Below are 20289 nucleotides of genomic sequence, written 5' to 3' on the forward strand. Positions count from 1 at the left end.
CGATTCACCCAATGACAACATCACTGCCAAGTGCCTCATGACTAAAGCCACCAACAAGGTAACCCCCAACACCAAAACTACCATCACTACTAATCCCTCCTTGACGGATTGCATTGATGAAAGTGAGGGGATGAAGGAGGAGGAAAATGAGTTTGAGTCTTTTATGAGTAAGCTCAAGGGTAAATCCAAGAAGCACTTTGTTGCTCTCTTGGAACAACTTGGTGAAGCCAATGACATGATCGAGGCTCACGAAGACACCATCTCTAAGATGGAAGGGCATAGTCATGACTATGTCAATGAGATATCGGATCTCTCTAATGCGCTTGAGGAAGAGCATGGTCATCGTTTGGCTCTTGAGGATTCACACAACGATGATCATGCTAAATTAAAGAAAGATCTTGATCATTCTCTTGTTTTTTCTCGCCTGCTCAATTCCGAGAAGGTCAAACTTGGGGTTTACCATGCTAGACTCAAGGAGGAGTTTGATATACTTGACAAGGCTCACAAGGCCTTGAAGAGTTCTCATGCTAGCCTCAAAGAGTCTCATGATCAACTCCAAGTGAAGCTAACCAAGGAGAAAGCCACATTTCCTCATATGGTTTTAATTGATAATGCAAATGCTACTAACCCGTGTTGTGAGCATGTGCATCTTGTGGAGGAGAATTCCAAGTTGAAGGAGAAAATTGAGAAAGGCCTTGTGTCTTGCATACGAGGTGAGAAGAACCTTAATGACCTTTTGAGCAAAAAAGGAAGTTGTGGGAAAGGAGGGGATTGGGTTTGCACCCAAGTCCAAGAAGAATGACAAGACCAAACAACCTCCTCCTCTCAAGCAAATGTTTGTGAAGGAGGGAGAGGGTACTTCTAAGGAGAATAAGAACAATGCGAAGGGTGGTGGTGTCAAGAAGGGCAATGCCACTCCTTCCAACAAAGCCGGCGACTTTAATCCTTCTTATGTGTTATGCCGTGCTAGTGATGGGCATGTTTATGCCAAATTTGTTGGTTCTTCTTATGAGTACATTGAATGGTCTATTTGGGTTACCAAGACCCTTGTTGCTAACATCAAAGGACCCATTACAAAATGGGTACCTAAAACCAAGCATTGATCTGTTGTAGGTGTTTGCTTTCGATGGGGGGTCATGGTTGCTCGATGGTGGACCACAAATCATATGACCGGAAGCAAGGACTTGGTGGTGGACATGCACAAGGTTTCATCTATGCCCACCAATTTCGAATGGGGTGATGCCTCATCTTCTAAGGTATTGGATCTTGGCAAGGTTGTCATTTCTCATGATCTCACGATCAAGAAAGTCATGCTTGTTGAGTCCCTTGCATACAACTTACTTTTCGTTCATCAACTTGCACTCATGGGCTTTGCCACTTTCTTTTATATTGATACCATGGCCCTCTTGTGGAGCAAGACTCTTAAAGTAGCCTTTGTTAGACATGGCGAGAACGGTCTTTATGTGATTAACTTTTCGGAGTGACCCACTAAGACCGCGACATGCCTAATGGCTAAAGTTGACATGGGATGGCTTTGGCATCGCTATTTAGCCCACATCAATATGAGATCTTTGCAAAGACTTCTCAAGGGGGACCATGTCAGTGGACTAACAAATGTTAGTTTTGCCAAAGATCGTGCTTGCAGTTCTTGTATCGAAGGAAAGCTACATGAGAAGGCTCACCCTCCCACGACTATCATCTACTTGAAGAGGCCCTTGGAGCTCCTTCACATGGATCTCTTTGGGTCTCCATCCTTTGATAATATTGGGGGTAGAAAGTATTGCTTGGTGACTGTGGATGATTATTCAAGATACACTTGGGTCTATTTCTTCAAGAGGAAGAGTGAAACCCACCAAACCGTCATCGACTTTGCAAATGAAGATCAATGTCAACACAATGGAAAGATTTTGATGATAAGAAGTGACAACGACACCGAGTTCAAGAACTACACCTTGGATGAGTTTCTTAGTGATGAGGGGATCAAGCATCAATATTCCGCACCTTACACCCCTCAACAAAATGGTGTGGCGGAGAGGAAGAACCGGACATTGATGGACGCGACAAGGACCATGATGGCGGAGTTCAAGTCTCTGTACAACTTTTGGGTCAAAGCCATCAACACCGCTTGTCATGCATCCAATCGACTCTATCTCCTCAAAGGCTTGAACAAGACTCCATATGAGATACTTACCGGCAACAAGCCCAACCTTGAGTACTTCCGGGTGTTTGGTTGTAAGTGTTTCATTCTCAAGAAAGGCGTTCATTTGTCTAAAGTTGAGGCTAGAGCTCATGAGGGCGCATATTTGTTGGTTATGCTACAAACTCTAATGCTTACCGTGTCCTCAACAAGTCCACGGGACTCATTGAGGAGACGTGTAACGTGGAGTTTGATGAGAATAACGGCTCCCAAGTGGAGCAAAGTGGTACTTGTGATGTAGGTGATGAAATTCCTCCCCAAGCCATAAGAAGAATGGGTGTTGGCTATATCCTAACCATTAAGGAACCCCTCGTGGACAAAGCAGAAGGACAATGTTCCACTCAAGTGGAACCATCACCAACCCAAGACTCACACACTTCCGAAGAACAAAGTGAAGGCCCTCATCCAAATGAACAAGATCAAGGGAAAGATCAACCTCAAGATGGTGGTGATCCACCAAGTGATGCCCAAGCTCAAGTTCTTGCTCCTGAGCAAGTTCAAGATCAAGAGCAAGCTCAAGATGATGCTCATGATGATCAAGTTACCACTCCTCAACTCTCTTGAGGAGGAATTGGAGTGTCGTGCCGCCAAGATTGCGTCCAAGATCACTACCAAAGATCATCTCATGAAGAATGTGTTTGAAGCTTAAGAAAGGGGGTAAGCACTCATAGACAATTAGCAAACTATTGTGAACATCGTGTGTTTGTTTCTTATGTTGAACCTCAAAAGATCTATGAGGCGCTTGAGGATCCGGATTGGCTTAATTCCATGCATGAAGAACTCAACAACTTCGAGCACAACAAGGTGTGGTGATTGGTTCCAAGGCCAAAGGAGAACCATAATGTTATTGGAACCAAATGGATATTCAAGAACAAGCAAGATGCTCACGGGATTATCGTTCGCAATAAGGCTCGTTTGGTGGCACAAGGCTACTCCCAAGTCGAGGGTATCGATTATGATGAAACCTTTGCTCCCATTGCTCGCCTTGAAGTTGATTGCTTATGCTTCTCATCATAACTTCAAGTTGCTACAAATGGATGTGAAGAGTGCTTTTCTTAATGGTCCTATTAATGAGTTAGTGTATGTAAAACAACCCCTGGGTTTGAGGATCCCGAGTTCCCCAATCATGTGTACCAACTCGATAAGGCACTCTATGGCCTTAAACAAGCCCCACATGCGTGGTATGAGAACCTTACCGGGTTGTTGCAAGATCGTGGGTTTGAAATTGGGAAAATCGACCCCACTCTTTTTACTAAGAAGGTCAAAGGGGAGTTGTTTGTATGCCAACTATATGTTGATGATATTATCTTTGGTTCTCCTAACGAAGCTTTCAATGAGGAGTTTGCCACACTCATGACCTTGAAGTTCAATATGTCAATGATGGGAGAGTTGAAGTTCTTCCTCGGGTTCGATATCAAACAAAGAAGAGAAGGACCTTAATCAACCAAGCCAAATACACTCAAGACATGCTCAAGAGATTCAAGCTAACTGATGTTAATCCGGCTTCTACACCAATGCCTGCCAAATGCCAACTTGACATTGATCCCAATGGTAAAGCAGTGGATCAAAAGGTATATCGTTCTATGATTGGGTCCTTGCTTCACCTTTGTGCATCTAGACCGGATATCATGTTGAGTGTGGGAATTTGTGCATGGTTTCAAGCCTCACCTAAGGAAAGCCACTATGTGGCGGTCAAGCGAATCTTTCGATATTTGGCTCATACCCCAAACTTTGGCTTACGCTACCCTAGAGGAGCAAACTTCAATCTCGTGGATTTTCGGATTCCGATTGGGCGGGAGACAAAGTGGATAGGAAGTCAACTTCCATAGGGTGCCAATTTCTTGGTTGCTCTTTGGTGAGTTGGTCTTCTAAGAAGCAAAGTTGTGTGTCTCTCTCCTCCACCGAAGCCGAGTATGTGGCCGCTGGTAGTTGTTGTGCTCAACTTCTATGGATGAGGCAAACTTTAAAGGATTATGGTGTCATTTGTGACAAAGTGCCTCTTTGGTGTGACAATGAAAGTGCCATCAAGGTTTCTCTCAACCTAGTGCAACACTTCAAGATGAAGCGTATTGAGATTCGGTATCACTTCATCCGGGATCACATTAGGCGAGGGTGTGTGCGATACACAACATACAGTTCACTCGGATGAACTGTTTGTGATTAGGCAACACAAAAGAAACGGTCAGCCAGATCAAGGTGTGTGCGATATACGGCATACGGTTCACTCGGATGAACTGTTTGTGTTGAGACAAGAGAACAAAAACGGTTCAATATAACAATATGTGTGTGATGCGCGGCAAATAGGTCTGTAATCAGAAATGTGTGCGAAGACCCATAATAACACAGACGTTTGCTGCTAATAAGACGTGTGTGTTGTGCGACAGGATTGCATAGAACAACATACACACACACACACACACTTATAAGGACAACCAAATTAAACATCCACTTACATAGGTGGATACTACAACCATGGCATTTGCACACACCAAAGTAAACTATTACATGCATAATTACATAGGTGGATACTACACACATGACATTTCCACACACCAATAAAGTAAACTACATATTACATTCATGATTAACTAGCATAAACGATCATCTGATCATCATCTACTTCTTGTGACGCTTGTTGTGCTTGTGGGTCGATCCGGGTAACGAGGCACTTCCTCATGTCAACGATCCGCCTATGCATCTCATAGCATGTGTACACGCTCTTGGCCACGAACCTGAGGTGAGGTTCATCTAGTTGCCGCGTCCAGGCCCTATGCCAGGATAGGGGACTTTTTCTATGGGCATCCTGCTTCATGTTTTCCTAGTAGGGGTCGATGATGGCCGAGGCGAGTTCGACTAGGGAGTCCTTTTTCGTGCTGCCCCAGACCCTATAGTGGTCATGGATTTCGACAAGATTCTCGCAGGCCAAGCCCGTAACACCGAGCGCTTTTACATCGTCGATGGTTTCCACCATGGCGAACTTGTAGTCGGTGCTATTGACAAACCTGTTGAAACGGTCACAAGGCTCTGTGGCCATGCAGTAGTGGTAGATGATGACATGATGGCGCATGCACAAATGGGTGATGGCAACCTTCTAATCTATGCCGGGACGACCATTGGTGTACTGGAGGTCGATGCCGACCACCTTGTACTTGTCTCGAGCAATCAACTGCTCAACGCTGTTGTAGCGACCCGACCTCAAACGGTTAAGCCTCTTTGTATCCGTGCCATCCCTGGATCGGTATGCTGGCACACACAGTACATCAATGTATATATCAAAGTGCGATCACATGTATAAATAACGTAAAATTGATATATACCTCATACATCTCAACAGAAACAATCAACGGGTGTGGAGTCCCATCAATGTCATCGGCAGGTTGAGTGTAGACGGTAACCCTGTATCGTAACTCTTACTCGTCGAAGAAAATATCTGCAACATGATACATTGCAGCCATGTAGGTCAGTACATTGAATGTACTGGCAAGATCACAATAAGAGAAAACAGATGATAAACTGTTCTATATGCAATATGGCTTTGTGGCTCTATGTCTGAGGTTTTTGCGCAAAAGCTAATTTTATTTTCCCTACAACAAAAGAATATCAAAAGCCTGTACTAAAGAGTTTTCTATCATGAGATAGTTCCGCTAACCGATGTCCCATATCCCAAATCATCATAATTTGACCACAATTAAATTATCAGTCCGGTGTTGAGAGTTCCGAAATAGATCCAGGTGCAGATGCTCAAATTGTCCGTAACTGGGGACACGACTAATCGATTAGATTTTAACCCTCTGCAGAGGTTTGTACACTTTACCCGCAAGATTCAATCCCTCTTTTTACGTTCTCGCACTTCAGGGTTTTTGAGAACAAGACGACCAAAACATGGTCTTCCGAAGAGTTCCCCTGACCACTATCCGGTGCTCATCAATCCTACCGTAGTTCTACATCTGCTAGCACCGTCCCAGCTAGAATCACCACTAGGGTCAACCAAGCCAGAGCCCATAGTGACTTGCGGTTGCATAGTTAAGCTTCCGGGCATGAAGTATTCTTCTGTCTATTTGAGTCTGGGTGAAGCTTTCCGCAAGATGTCATAGCGCTTCTCCATGCATCCCGGCCATCCACTGGTTGCTCCAGGGTGCCCATCAAATCTGTCCTTCACCCAGTAGTGTGTATTGAATTCTTGTCTCGAGTCTTGAAGTCTTGAGGTCCTGAAGATGCAGTCCTTGCAGATGCCATCATGAAGTTGTCGTCATTGACGTAGAGTCCTCCATTCTCACACCACTCCCGAGCACTCATACCAACCTCATCTACTATAGCGTAGCATTAAGATAAATAACGTCTCGGGCTTGGTAACAGGGTGATGGGTTCCTACCTCATGCATACTACTCAACTATAAGGATTCAATATCACTACTGGAGGGATTGTTGCAAAGATGACACTAAATGCAATAAAAACATAGGTATGAAAGCATGGTCAAAGTGAACTTCTCTGGTAAGTTGATTAAGATAATAGCGCCCTCAGAAACTTGATAAGACTATACGCAACTCTCCGATGAAATCTATATTAATAAACATGACATTCACATAAGCAATCATTCTAACTAACAATGTCTAGCAATCGTAATTATCAATCAACAAGAATGAAATCAAATAATAAAACCCAAATAAAATCGTAGGAAATTCAAGGAAAACTACGAGAAAAACTACTAAGGAAAAGTCTAAGACTTTACTACAAACAACAAAAATAGTTTTTTTGTCCTACATAAAACTTAACAGCAAACTAAAATACTAAACTAATAAATTAACAGAAAATAAATAGTAAAGCAACTACATTAACAAAAATTATATTTCATAAAATTTTAGTAGAAAAAAGAAACAAATAGAAAGCTTTTATAAAACTCTAACTATGACCCACACAAGTTTTCATACAAAACTAAAGTTTTTTTTAAAATAACAATAAAATTTTCTACTGTTAAATAACAGAAACAAAACTAAATTTGTCAAAAATGACAAAAAGAAAATAAATTAAAAACAATTAAAACTATAAAAGACTAAAACAAAACTAGAACTAAAACATACCTGTTTTGTTTAAAACCCTAATTTAAAATAAATTAAAAATAAATCACTATATGCTACTGGATAGACAAAACAATAACAAAACAGTAGCAAAAAGAATCAATCAAAAGTATTTTATACAACTCAAGATACAACCAAATTAGTGATTTGAAAAAAATTCATGAAACTCAAATTTAAACTACTCAAATTTGAAAACTAATGGCACAAACAGAAACTTTATAAAATTTTGAATCTACTGCAAAAAGAGTCACTTAATTTGGATAAGCACACAAAAAGATATTAAATATCTAAGATTGAAACTTTTCTGGTTTTAAAACAGAAACGAAAAAAAACAGATTGGACAGGTGCTATGCGTCGGGCTGCTATTGGGCCTAGAGAATGTGTGATCCGATCTATAAAATGCTCGGCCGATACTTAACAAAACCGCACGTGCTAGCAAAGAAAAAGCTGACCGGCTAAACCGATTAGATCTATACCGTAAATAAACCAAAGTTAAACCGATCTAGTAAAAAAAAACCTAACTTTTCAGATTAGATCTAATATAAGGCGTTCATTTAAGATTGAACGGTGGAGGGAGACTGGAGAGCTCACCGCGGTGGAGGTGAACTCCGGCGAGGTCGTCGGTGGTGGTGGCGGCTCGAGGTTGACGCAGGCGGCTCCTCCAGTGGGTCTCCGGCTTCAGGGAGGGCTCCTTTCGACGTGGGCGACGGTGACGAGCACGAAGGTCTCCTTGGCGTGACTCAGGGACAGCGGGAGCGATGGAGGCGAGTGTGACATCGGCAACGACGTATGGTGGTTGACGGCGAGCATGTTCCGGTGGCCGAGGCGCTCCGAGGAGTGCACGGGCGGAAGCGGCGGAGTGAGGGGGTCCGGTGGTGGTGCATACGAGGGCACCGGACGTCATACGGCGGTGAAGCGAAGTTGGCTGAGCTCCTCTGCTCCCTGGTTCCGGCAAGATCGGACGAGGTCGGGCTCGTCGCTGCGGGGGAAATGGAGGGGATAAAGCATGTCAAAACGAGGGAAGGCATCAAGAGACGTCGATGGAGGAAAGAAAGGGCTTCGGGGTAGCTCACCCACGATGAGACAATGGCATTCTGAAGCGTCGATGGCGGAGATCCAAACTGCGAGTGCGTGCACGAGAGAGAGTTTTGACGAGGGGTTTTTGAAGGGTTCAAACGAGGTGAGTGCTGGCTATTTATAAGACATTTACGTGTGCGAGGGGAACGCCTGGGATCGCGATCCCGAGGAACTCGGGATACGGCAGCGGGCACACGTGCTCTGGCTTGGGCAAGGGGAAGAAGAAGACGGCCGGGGCCCACTGTCAGCGACCGTGGGGGAAAGAGAGAGGGTTGGGCGACCGAGGGGAAAAGCCTACGGGCGCGAGAGGTGTGGAGGTGGGCCGGCTGGCGCGGTTTGGCCCGCAGGGTGGGCTTTGGCCGAAAAAACGCTTTCCTGTCTTTTTGTTTAAATAAATAGAGAGTAAAAGACAATAAATAAAAATAGAAATAAAAAGTTTACCTTAGCATATTATATATCAAAATTTTCAGAAAAAGATTTTCTAAAAACGAACATATTTTTAGTGGCAAATAAATTCAATAAAATAATTAAATAAACCAAAAAGTGCTACTTGTGCAATAAAACTCAATAAAAATCATTTTTAAAATACCAAAATGATTTCAAATTATTTTTCTCCACTTTTATACTTTAGGGAATAATTTTACCCTAGTTTCCATATATTTTATTTTTTGGAGAAAATAATTTGAATAAAAACCAAAATAACTCTTAAATGGTTTTGAATTTGAATTTCAAACCACTTTCAAACCTTTTTGTTTTTTTCCTCCTTCAAATATATTTCAAATTTGCCCCTGGTTTGCAGTGTCATATTGCTCCTCTCTTTATTTTGAAATTTGGTCAGAGGAATTTGAAATTATTCAAAATGGAAAGGATTCCAAATGGAAATCAAAATGGCTTAACTCCCCACTCTCTTTCATTTAAATTTGGAGAAGTCATTTAATCTCCTTTCTTGAGAGTCCTTGAGTGGCATGAAGTTTGAATTAATTTCAAATGAAGTTTCATATCATTTCAAATGGAAACACTTTTGGGAAAGTCCTTTTATTCCCTCTCATTCAACTTTCAAAAGTTTCAAATTTCACTCAATTCACACAAGCAACCACACCACAATCAAACAAACAATCAAAACTATATATTTAATATAACATTTCAAAATTTAGAATTTTGGGATGTTGCAGCTATTAATCTACTCGTCCACCATGGACGGGTCAATGGTGTACACCACCGAGAGATCCGTCTCCCTCGCATGGGTCTCCACTGTATGCTCGCCGAACTCCATTGAAGAGCCGCTAGACATCCCCTCTCTATGTGTCGTCGTGGGTGTGCCTATTGTGTTGTGGGGCACAATCGAAAGGTTGAAGAGACTAAGGTTATAATGGTCGCGGGAATTAAAGGGGAAGTCAGACGGCCAGGAATATCGGCAGGCCCTGATGGCAGTTCTAATTTGCAGCGCGTAACTCCATCGTGTTGCACGTAACGGCATCGCGTGGCAACGCTCGCGGCGCAACCGCATGCATATGGGCCCCCGATGTGATCGTGCGCACGCCCAACCACTGGCAGAGCACGCGCGAAGGGACGCAAGTAGAGCGCTCCGCGGTCCTCAACGGCGAGCAACCATATATATATATATATATATATATATATATATATATATATATATATATATATATATGCATATAGCAGTTGAACACGTAAGGAAAAGTTGTCCACAAGCCGAGCGCGCCGACGGACGCGAGCAGAGCACGCCAACGGACACAAGCAGAGCGTGCCGTGGCGCCTAACAGCGAGAAGAGCTTGGCGGGGGACGCGAGCAGAGGCCGGCACAGTGATATATTGCAAATAAGACGAACTGTGCGAGCGATGTCGGAGACATCAAGCACGAATCAGATTAGCACTGCGTGTGCGATATGTGGCATACGGTTGATCCATCGGAGCTATTTGTGATGGAATAAACCATGTGTGTTGTGGGCAAATGCTTGCTGGTATATAACCTTAAATTTAACCAAAAAGTGTTAATGCTTGTTAACAAAATTGTATAACTGGAAACTATGTTCAAATACGAATCGAACGATATAATCTTTGGCGACATGCATTCATATTCTATTAGTTAAATCCTACATATAAACCAGGACGGGGGTATAGTAGCTAATTAAATCGCAAACATTTTCTTGTATTAACTGTATGTGTACGTGTCCATTCGTCCTTCTCTCGCACGTCTTGTCACCTCGCTGGCGCAGACGGCTTACAGCGCAAGCTTGCGCAGCGCGCGGGGGCGTTCTTTTGGCCAAACGGTGGCGCCAATGAATCGTCGGTGAGCCCGTTCCCGTGCAACCTTGCAGGTTCCCTCGCAAGCTTCCCGCCCGATTCAGTGAAATCCCCCAAAATCCCAATGCTTACCGGCCTTCTATATAAACCCTCACGGTCGGCGAGTCCTGCGTCGCATTTTCCCCTCCCTCCCTGTAGTTTATCTCGTCAACTTCTCCCATAATCACCAATGGCACCGGTCCATTGTTGTCGCTCAGACACTCCGCCGTCATCAGAGGACAGCTCCAGCTGGGAGGCTACACCGCGGCGGCGGCTCAGTCCCCGGCGTAGTGTAGTGCACGTGGCGTCCGTGTTGGGTGTGCGTGGAACACCCACCACACGCTCCACCGCCGCTGCCCGTCGGGAGCTGTTACTGGTCGCCATTGCCGCCACACCACCGTCGAAAGCCAGGGCCATTGCCCGCTCCGTCGCTGCGGCCCGTAGGCGGGAGGTGGCCGTCGTGGCCGCCACCCCACTGCCGGCCATCACCCACTCCGCCACCGCGGCCCGAAGACGGGATGTGGCTATCGTGGCCGCCACCCCATAGTCGGCCGTCGTGGCTGCCAGCCCACCTCGACCGCCGGGATCATCACCCACTCCGCCACCGCCGCCCGAAGGAGGGAGGCGGAGGTGAGGCCCGCACATGCGTCAGCGACCTTGCGTGCTACATCATGTTCCTGTGGGAGGAGGAGGAGCGCCTCATCGAGCATGCAAAGAGCCTTACTGCAGCCGTGGCTGCAACACACGCTGATGCAGAGGCGAGGAATCAGGAGATCTATGAGTAGTCCGGCTGCTTCAAGCTGGCGAGCGTCGCTGAACATGCAGCAGCGGCAGGCATCATATTGCATTTGTCCAGCTCGTCGGCCTCCTCCTCCTCTGCCTCTTACTGAGCGCGTCGGCAGAGGAGAGGCTGCCGAAAGTAGCACAAAGCCCCTCCGTAGTAGTATTTAGGGGCTATTTTGTTCAGTTCATCTGACTATTGATGTGTGGTGGAACTGTACAACGTACTTAAAATTAGCTAGTATATATAGTTGAACTAGCTATTTCAGTACGTGTTTGGCAACAATTGGGGAAAATTTTGGTCGGTTCAGCTATTGAGTTGAACTGTTTGTATAAATTAAGAATGACTGCTTAATCTATGAATGAAATATATGCTTAATTACTGAATTTTAGTTGCAAAACTTAGATAGTGCTAGTGATTTCTAGCTGCATATTTTGATAAATCGTAGTGTTACAAAGGATTGACAAATGGCAATGTTACTAGATCAACAAATGACAATCTTTCCAGTTTGACAAATGGCAACATACCCAATATGACAGAAGCAAATCTTACCAAATTGTTTGTATGTGGTTGCACACGGGTCATCCAAAACAACCGTTTGCGTTGAAGGGATGACCATATATAGCTCACACTTTGCATACAGGTGTTCTATCTAAAACATTTGCGATCAAGAGCTGCAGGAATCCTGCTCGGCGCATTTTCTCTTGGCTTCCTGGGGAAGTTGTTGGTTTGCATACGGGTGTTCTAACTAAAACATTTGTGATCAAGAGCAGCACAAATCCTGCTAGGCACATTTTCCCTTGTCTTCCTGGGGAAGTTGTCGGTTTTGCATACGGGTGTTCTAACTAAAACGTTTGCGATGAGTGTTTTATATTTAAAAACCGTATTAAACTGAGGCTTGGGCGCCATTAATGTAGAGGATGTGAGCAAGGCGGGTGGCCATGGATGTCAAAGGGCTCGCTTCCCGGTGAGCCTGCGCGGCGTACAGCTCGCACGCTTCCCGGTGAGCCTCCGCATTGGAGTACAGCTCGCAAGCCTCCTATTTAGTCAAGCACTCAAGCACCTATCCGCACGGCACCTCCTAGCCGTTAAAAGAGTGAGGCGTGGTGTCACGTGAATGGTTTACAGAACACACACAATTTAAATTATACAAAACGTTTGAGATGTTACAATGGCAACTATTTGTTTCAAAATGCCTTTGTTGGCTGTTATTCGAGTGCACCATCTCTCAGAATGGACATGAAAATACAACGACATGTCGGCTGCCATTTCATTATAGCATTCCAAGTTTCATGAATATCAGACGAGTTTTGATTTTATTAGAATTTAAAAACAAAGTATCTCAACGTTTTGCCGGCAATCAACAATGTCCTGGTGTTTGAAATTCAATCCCATTTCTTGCATGGGACCTAAGCATGCACTGAAGGACACATATTTGATTTTTCAACCAATTTATATGCACTGGAGCATGTGCATGTAGTTTAAATTTGAATTATGCACATAAAATGCCTAGAAAACCCAGTTAATGTATAAAAATGTCCAAACGAACCCTGAAAATTCCAAAATTAAAAACAACACTCCTGTTTGTTCTATGTTAACACTAGAATTTTTTTGAAAGCAATAAGAGGCAATGGATATCGTTTTGTCCCCAAAGGTGGCACGTTCCCTACCGAAAACATCACGCTTGTTGTGAGAAGCTTATACCCAAACCTGTCCCAAATGGGACAAATTTTTTACCACAGCATGTTGATGCCGCTCCATGATAGCATGTCAAATTTCATGAATTTCAGATGAGATTTGGATTTACTAGAATTTAAAAACCAAGCATCTCAATGTTTGCGGCCGAGTGATGGTGGCAGGGTGTTTGAAATTCATTCCCATTTCTTGCATGGGACCTAAGCATGCAACCAAGGACACATATTTGATTTTTCAACCAATTTATATGCACTGGAGCATGTGCATGTAGTTCAAATTTGAATTATGCACATAAAATGCCTACAAAACCAAGTTAATGTATCAAAATGTCCAAATGAACCCCGGAAAATTCCAATATTAAAGGCAACAATCGTGTTGTTCTATGTTGACACTAGAAAATTTTGAAAGCAATAAGAGGCAACGGATATCGTTTCATCCCCAAAGGCGGCACGTTCCCTATCAAAATCATCACGCTTGTTGTGAGAAGCTCTGCTTTGTGAGCAGCTTATACCCAAACCTGCCCCAAATGGGACAAATTTTTTACCACGGCATGTTGATGCTGCTACATGATAGCATGCCAAGTTTCATGAATCTCAGACATGTTTTGGATTTACTACAATTTAAAAACCAAGTATCTCAATATTTGCGGCCAAGTGACGGTGGCAGGGTGTTCGAAATTCATTCCCATTTCTTGCATGGGACATAAGCATGCAACCAAGGACTCCGATTTGATTTTTTAACCAATTTATATGCACCGGAGCATGTGCATGTAGTTCAAAATTGAATTATGCACATAAAATGCCTACAAAACCAAGTTAATGTATAAAAATGTCCAAATGAACACTGAAAAATTCCAAAATTAAAGACAACACTCCTGTTGTTCTATGTTGACACTAGAATTTTTTTGAAAGCAATAAGAGGCAACAGATATCGTTTCGTCCCCAAAGGTGACACGTTCCCTACCGAAAGCATCACGCTTGTTGTGAGAAGCTTATACCCAAACCTGCCTCAAATGGGACAAAAAATTTACCATGGCATGTTGATGCCGCTCCATGATAGCCTGCCAAGTTTCATGAATTTCAGACAAGTTTTGGATTTACTAGAATTTAAAAACCAGGTATCTCAATGTTTGCGGCCGAGTGACGGTGGCAGGGTGTTTGACATTCATTCACATTTCTTGCATGGGACTAAGCATGCAACCAAGGACACATATTTGATTTTTCAACCCGTTATGCACTAGAGCATGTGCATGTAGTTCAAATTTGAATTATGCACCTGAAATGCCTACAAAACCAAGTTAATGTATGAAAATGTCCAAACGAACCCTGAATAATTCCAATTTTTTTGATGACACACCTATAGTTGCATGTTCACTGCAGATAAAAGTTCTAGCGATTCAAACACCATCCTTTGCGGCTGTGACCCCATTACGTAATTCAAATCAAGACGATAAATCAAGTAGATCGCACATAGTTTATTATCACCAACCATGTGAGATGCAACACAAAATATTTTGAAGCACCGTTGGTGTATAGTAGGCCTATGGCTTACGTGAGAAGGTGCGTCGGCTACAGTCCACAGCCGACGTGTCAAGCACACTAGCTCACTCCCCAAATATCATTTCACTGTTCATTCGTCGCGGTGAAAGATGGGGACATGGACCCGCGTCATGAGGGAAACTTCAGTGGCCCACTCCGATGAGAGCGCGGCCGCAGCCGCTAGACGCGTGCTAACAAGCTTCGTGAGGGCGACCGTAGTCTCCATCCGGGTGGCCAAGGCAGCCCAAACTGCCATTGTTGCTTCTCAAGCGGCGGCAGCAACATCTTCCTCGGGGATAGCAACTGGTGAGAGCGGCACGACAACTGTCTGTTCCACAGCGGCGGCCTTAGCCCTGATGTAGGCCGCCCACTACCATGTCAAGGCCATCCACGCCCAGCTCATAGCAGTCACCGCACAAATCGAACGAAGCTTCTCCGACAACGGTCGGCAACCCACGACCGAAGAGTTGGCAATCACCGAGAGAGTTCGAGCAGCCATCCATTCCTGCACGGCATACCTTGCCACGACGGAGCCCGCCAAAGCCCAGATCGCGACCGCCCACGCCCAGCTCGTGGCGGCCTATTCCAAAGATATGGTGGACACGGATGGTGAGATGCTTGCCGAGTATGGTGCAATTGATGCCATGGAGCCCCTTCCCTAGGAGACCATCGGGCGCGAGCTAGACATGGAGGCGGCAGCGGAGATCGACGAGCACCAGCCGTAGTAGTACTCTTTGTTTTGTTTAATTAAGAGCGCTGGTCTTTAATTTGTTAGAGTAATGTTTAGGTCAGCTAGCTCTGTTTAATTGCTGAACTTGCTCGATTAAGAAGTGTGGGTGTGTTGTAGTCTCCTTTGTGTACCCAAATTATGCAATGACATGGATGACCACTGTAACCAGGGAAATTCGAACCAAAATTTTTGATGTTCAAACTCATCACACACGGGTTAAGCTATCTGAATCGTTTGTGATGTTCACATATTGTACACAGTTTTGAATAAGGGACCATGTCTGATGACACTTTGCGCACCAGTTTTTTCGCTGAAGTGATTCCAAAATTTCGGCTTCTGCGGAAATATCTACCTCCCCGCCCCCCTTACCAAAAGCCACATTTCCCCTGTTTCCGCCTTCCTTTCTAAGTTGAAACCTTCACTCCTTGCTTGCAGTGTCACCTCCTCGTCGGTGACCCTCCTCCACGCTGCTCGGCCTCGCCTATCCAGGAAGGTAATCCACACCCGACCCCCATCCTCCTCCTCCTTCCACATCCCACATGCCCCAACCGCCGGCACGACACCTTCCACCCAAATCACCGACCCCTCCACCAAATAAGCACCGCCCTAAGCCATGGTGCGCGCAGTATAGCTAGGATCTCAAGGACCATTTGGCAGCGGAGAAGAAATCACGGCCGCATGCGCGGATGAGGTCGCGATGGCTGCCATTCGTGTCGACCCCTAGATCTTGGAGGAGCACCTCGCTATCGAGGCCACCATCCGCCTCACGCGCCGACGACGCGACGCAGTTGGCTGTTTGGCTCAATTCTGCAATGCATCGTTCAATTGTTGTCGGTGCATTCTGTTATTGTATACCATGTGAGAAATAAATCGAATTTGGATGTACTAAATACATGAGAAACAAATACAATTGCTATATTTCCAAGTTGTTAAGCATGCTTGGTTTGGTTAACTCTCTGATCTTCTATTAGGAGTATGTTATATTGTGCAATGTGCTGCTCAGTTAACGTTTGGTTCATTTGTTGTGGTGTTTAGTGCTACCTCTTGAGCACTTGCGTTGGTTTTCCCTTGAAGAGGAAAGGGTGGTGCGGCAAAGTAGCGTAAGTATTTCCCTCAGTTTTTGAGAACCAAGGTATCAATCCAGTAGGAGGCTACGCGCGAGTCCCTCGCACCTACACAAAACAAATAAATCCTGGCAACCAACGCGATAAGGGGTTGTCATTCCCTACACGGTCACTTACGAGAGTGAGATCTGATAGATATGATAAGATAATATTTTTGGTATTTTTATGATAAAGATGCAAAGTAAAATAAAAGCAATGAAAATAACTAAGTATTTGGAAGATTTAATATGTTGAAGATAGACCCGGGGGCCATAGGTTTTACTAGTGGCTTCTCTCAAGAGCATAAATATTTTACGGTGGGTGAACAAATTACTGTTGAGCAATTGACAGAATTGAGCATAATTATGAGAATATCTAGGTATGATCATGTATATAGGCATCACGCCCGAGACAAGTAGACCGACTCCTGCCTGCATCTACTACTATTACTCCACACATCGACCGCTATCCAGCATGCATCTAGAGTATTAAGTTCAAGAGAACAGAGTAACACTTTAAGCAAGATGACATGATGTAGAGGGATAAATTCATGCAATATGATAAAAAACCCATCTTGTTATCCTCAATGGCAACAATACAATACGTGCCTTGCTGCCCCTACTGTCACTGGGAAAGGACACCGCAAGATTGAACCCAAAGCTAAGCACTTCTCCCATTGCAAGAAAGATCAATCTAGTAGGCCAAACCAAACTGATAATTCGAAGAGACTTGCAAAGATAACCAATCATACATAAAAGAATTCAGAGAAGATTCAAATATTGTTCATAGATAAACTTGATCATAAACCCACAATTCATCGGTCTCAACAAACACACCGCAAAAGAAGATTACATCGAATAGATCTCCACAAGAGAGGGGGAGAACTTTGTATTGAGATCCAAAAAGAGAGAAGAAGCCATCTAGCTAATAACTATGGACCCATAGGTCTGAGGTAAACTACTCACACTTCATCGGAGAGGCTATGGTGTTGATGTAGAAGCCCTCCGTGATTGATGCCCCCTCCGGCGGAGCTCCGAAACAGGCCCCAAGATGGTATCTCGTGGATAAAAAAAGTTACGGCGATGGAATTAGGGTTTTGGCTCCGTATCTGATCGTTTGGGGGTACATAGGTATATATAGGAGGAAGAAGTACGTCGGTGGAGCAACAGGGGCCCACGAGGGTGGAGGGCGCGCCTGGGGGGGGGGGGTAGGCGCGCCCCCTACCTCGTGGACTCCCTGTTGGTTGCTTGACGTAGGGTCCAAGTCTGCTGGATCATGTTCGGTGAGAAAATCACGTTCCCAATGGTTTCATTCCGTTTGGACTCCGTTTGATATTCCTTTTCTTAGAAACCCTAAAATAGGCAAAAAACAACAATTCTGGGCTGGGCCTCCGGTTAATAGGTTAGTCCCAAAAATAATATAAAAGTAGATAATAAAGCCCAATAAAGTCCAAAATAGTAGATAATATAGCATGGAGCAATCAAAAATTATAGATACGTTGGAGACGTATGAAGCATCCCCAAGCTTAATTCCTGCTCGTCCTCAAGTAGGTAAATGATAAAAACAGATTTTTTGATGTGGAATGCTACTTGGCATAATTTCAATGTAATTCTTCTTAATTGTGGCATGAATATTCAGATCCGAAAGATTCAAGACAAAAGTTTAATATTGACATAAAAATAATAATACTTCAAGCATACGAACTAAGCAATTATGTCTTCTCAAAATAACATGGCCAAAGAAAGTTATCCTCACAAAATCATATAGTCTGGCTATGCTCTATCTTCACCACACAAAGTATTTAAATCATGCACAACCCCGATGACAAGCCAAGCAATTGTTTCATACTTTTGACATTCTCAAAACTTTTTCAATCTTCACGCAATACATGAGCGTGACCATGGACATAGCACTATAGGAGGAATAGAATGGTGGTTGTGGAGGAGACAAAAAGGAGAAGATAGTCTCACATCAACTAGGCGTATCAATGGGCTATGGAGATGCCCATCAATAGATATCAATGTGAGTGAGTAGGTATTGACATGCAACGGATGCACTAGAGCTATAAGTATATGAAATCTCAACAAGAAACTAAGTGGGTGTGCATCCAACTTGCTCGCTCACTAAGACCTAAGGCATTTTGAGAAAGCCCATCATTGGAATATGCAAGCCAAGTTCTATAATGAAAAATTCCCACTAGTATATGAAAGTGATAACATAGGAGACTCTCTATCATGAAGATCATGGTGCTACATATATTTTTTATTTTTCGTCCAGAGTCTCATCCCGACTTGTGGGGGAATCATAGTCTCCATCACCTTTTCCTCACTGGGACAATGCTCTAATAATGATGATCATCACACTTTTATTTTCTTACTACTCAAGAACTACAACTCGATACTTAGAACAAAATATGACTCTATGTGAATGCCTCCGGTGGTGTACCAGGATATGCAATGACTCATGAGTGACATGTATGAAAGAATTATGAACGGTGGCTTTGCCACAAATACAATGTCAACTACATGATCATGCAAAGCAATATGACAATGATGGAGCGTGTCATAATAAATGGAATGGTGGAAAGTTGCATGGCAATATATCTCAGAATGGCTATGGAAATGCCATGATAGGTAGGTATGGTGGCTGTTTTGAGGAAGGTATATGGTGGGTGTATGATACCGGTGAAAGGTGCATGGTGTTAGAGAGGCTAGCAATGGTGGAAGGGTGAGACTGCGTATGATCCATGGACTCAACATTAGTCATAAAGAACTCATATACTTGTTGCAAAAATCTACAAGTTATCAAATCAAAGTATTACGCACATGCTCCTAGGGGGATAGATTGGTAGGAGAAGACCATCGCTCGTCCCTGACCGCCACTCATAAGGAAGACAATCAATAAATAAATCATGCTCCGACTTCATCACATAACGGTTCACCATACGTGCATGCTACGGGAATCACAAACTTTAACACAATTATTTCTCAAATTCACAACTACTAAACTAGCATGACTCTAATATCACCATCTCCATATCTCAAAACAATTATCAAGTATCAAACTTCTCATAGTATTCAACAGACTCATAAGAGAATTTTATTATTAATCTTGTATACCTAGCATATAGGATTATTTAAGAAAATTACCATGCTATTTAAGACTCTCAAAATAATCTAAGTGAAGCATGAGAGTTCAATAGTTTCTATAAAACAAATCCACCACCGTACTCTAAAAGGTATAAGTGAAGCACTAGAGCAAAACTATATAACTCAAAAGATATAAGTGAAGCACATAGAGTATTCTAATAATTTCCGAATCATGTGTGTCTCTCTAAAAAGGTGTGTACATCAAGGATGATTGTGTTAAACTAACAAATAAAGACTCAAATCATACAAGACGCTCCAAGCAAAACACATATCATGTGGTGAATAAAAATATAGCTCCAAGTAAAGTTACCGATAGAAGTAGACGAAAGAGGGGATGCCATCCGGGGCATCCCCAAGCTGAGGTCGAGACGGGGCCACAGCCGACGCTACATGGTTGGGGCGGTGCAGGCAGCGTGGCCGGCTAGCGTCGGGCCGGCTAGTGTCGGGCCGGCCACGAGGCGAGCAGGAGCCGGCCGGGCCTGCCACAGCCAGCGCGGGAGCAGGTGGATGCGCGGCAGCCGGCGAGGGTCGCGGTGGCGGTGGGGTGGTGATGGCGGAGCCACGAGCCGGCGACTGCGGGAGCCGGTCGGAGCGAGCAGGCGGCCATGGGCGGAGGCAGAGGCGGCCACAGGTGGGCGTGGCGACT

Source organism: Triticum aestivum, chromosome 2A, assembly GCF_018294505.1.
Source record: "Triticum aestivum cultivar Chinese Spring chromosome 2A, IWGSC CS RefSeq v2.1, whole genome shotgun sequence".
NCBI classification, from domain to species: domain Eukaryota; kingdom Viridiplantae; phylum Streptophyta; class Magnoliopsida; order Poales; family Poaceae; genus Triticum; species Triticum aestivum.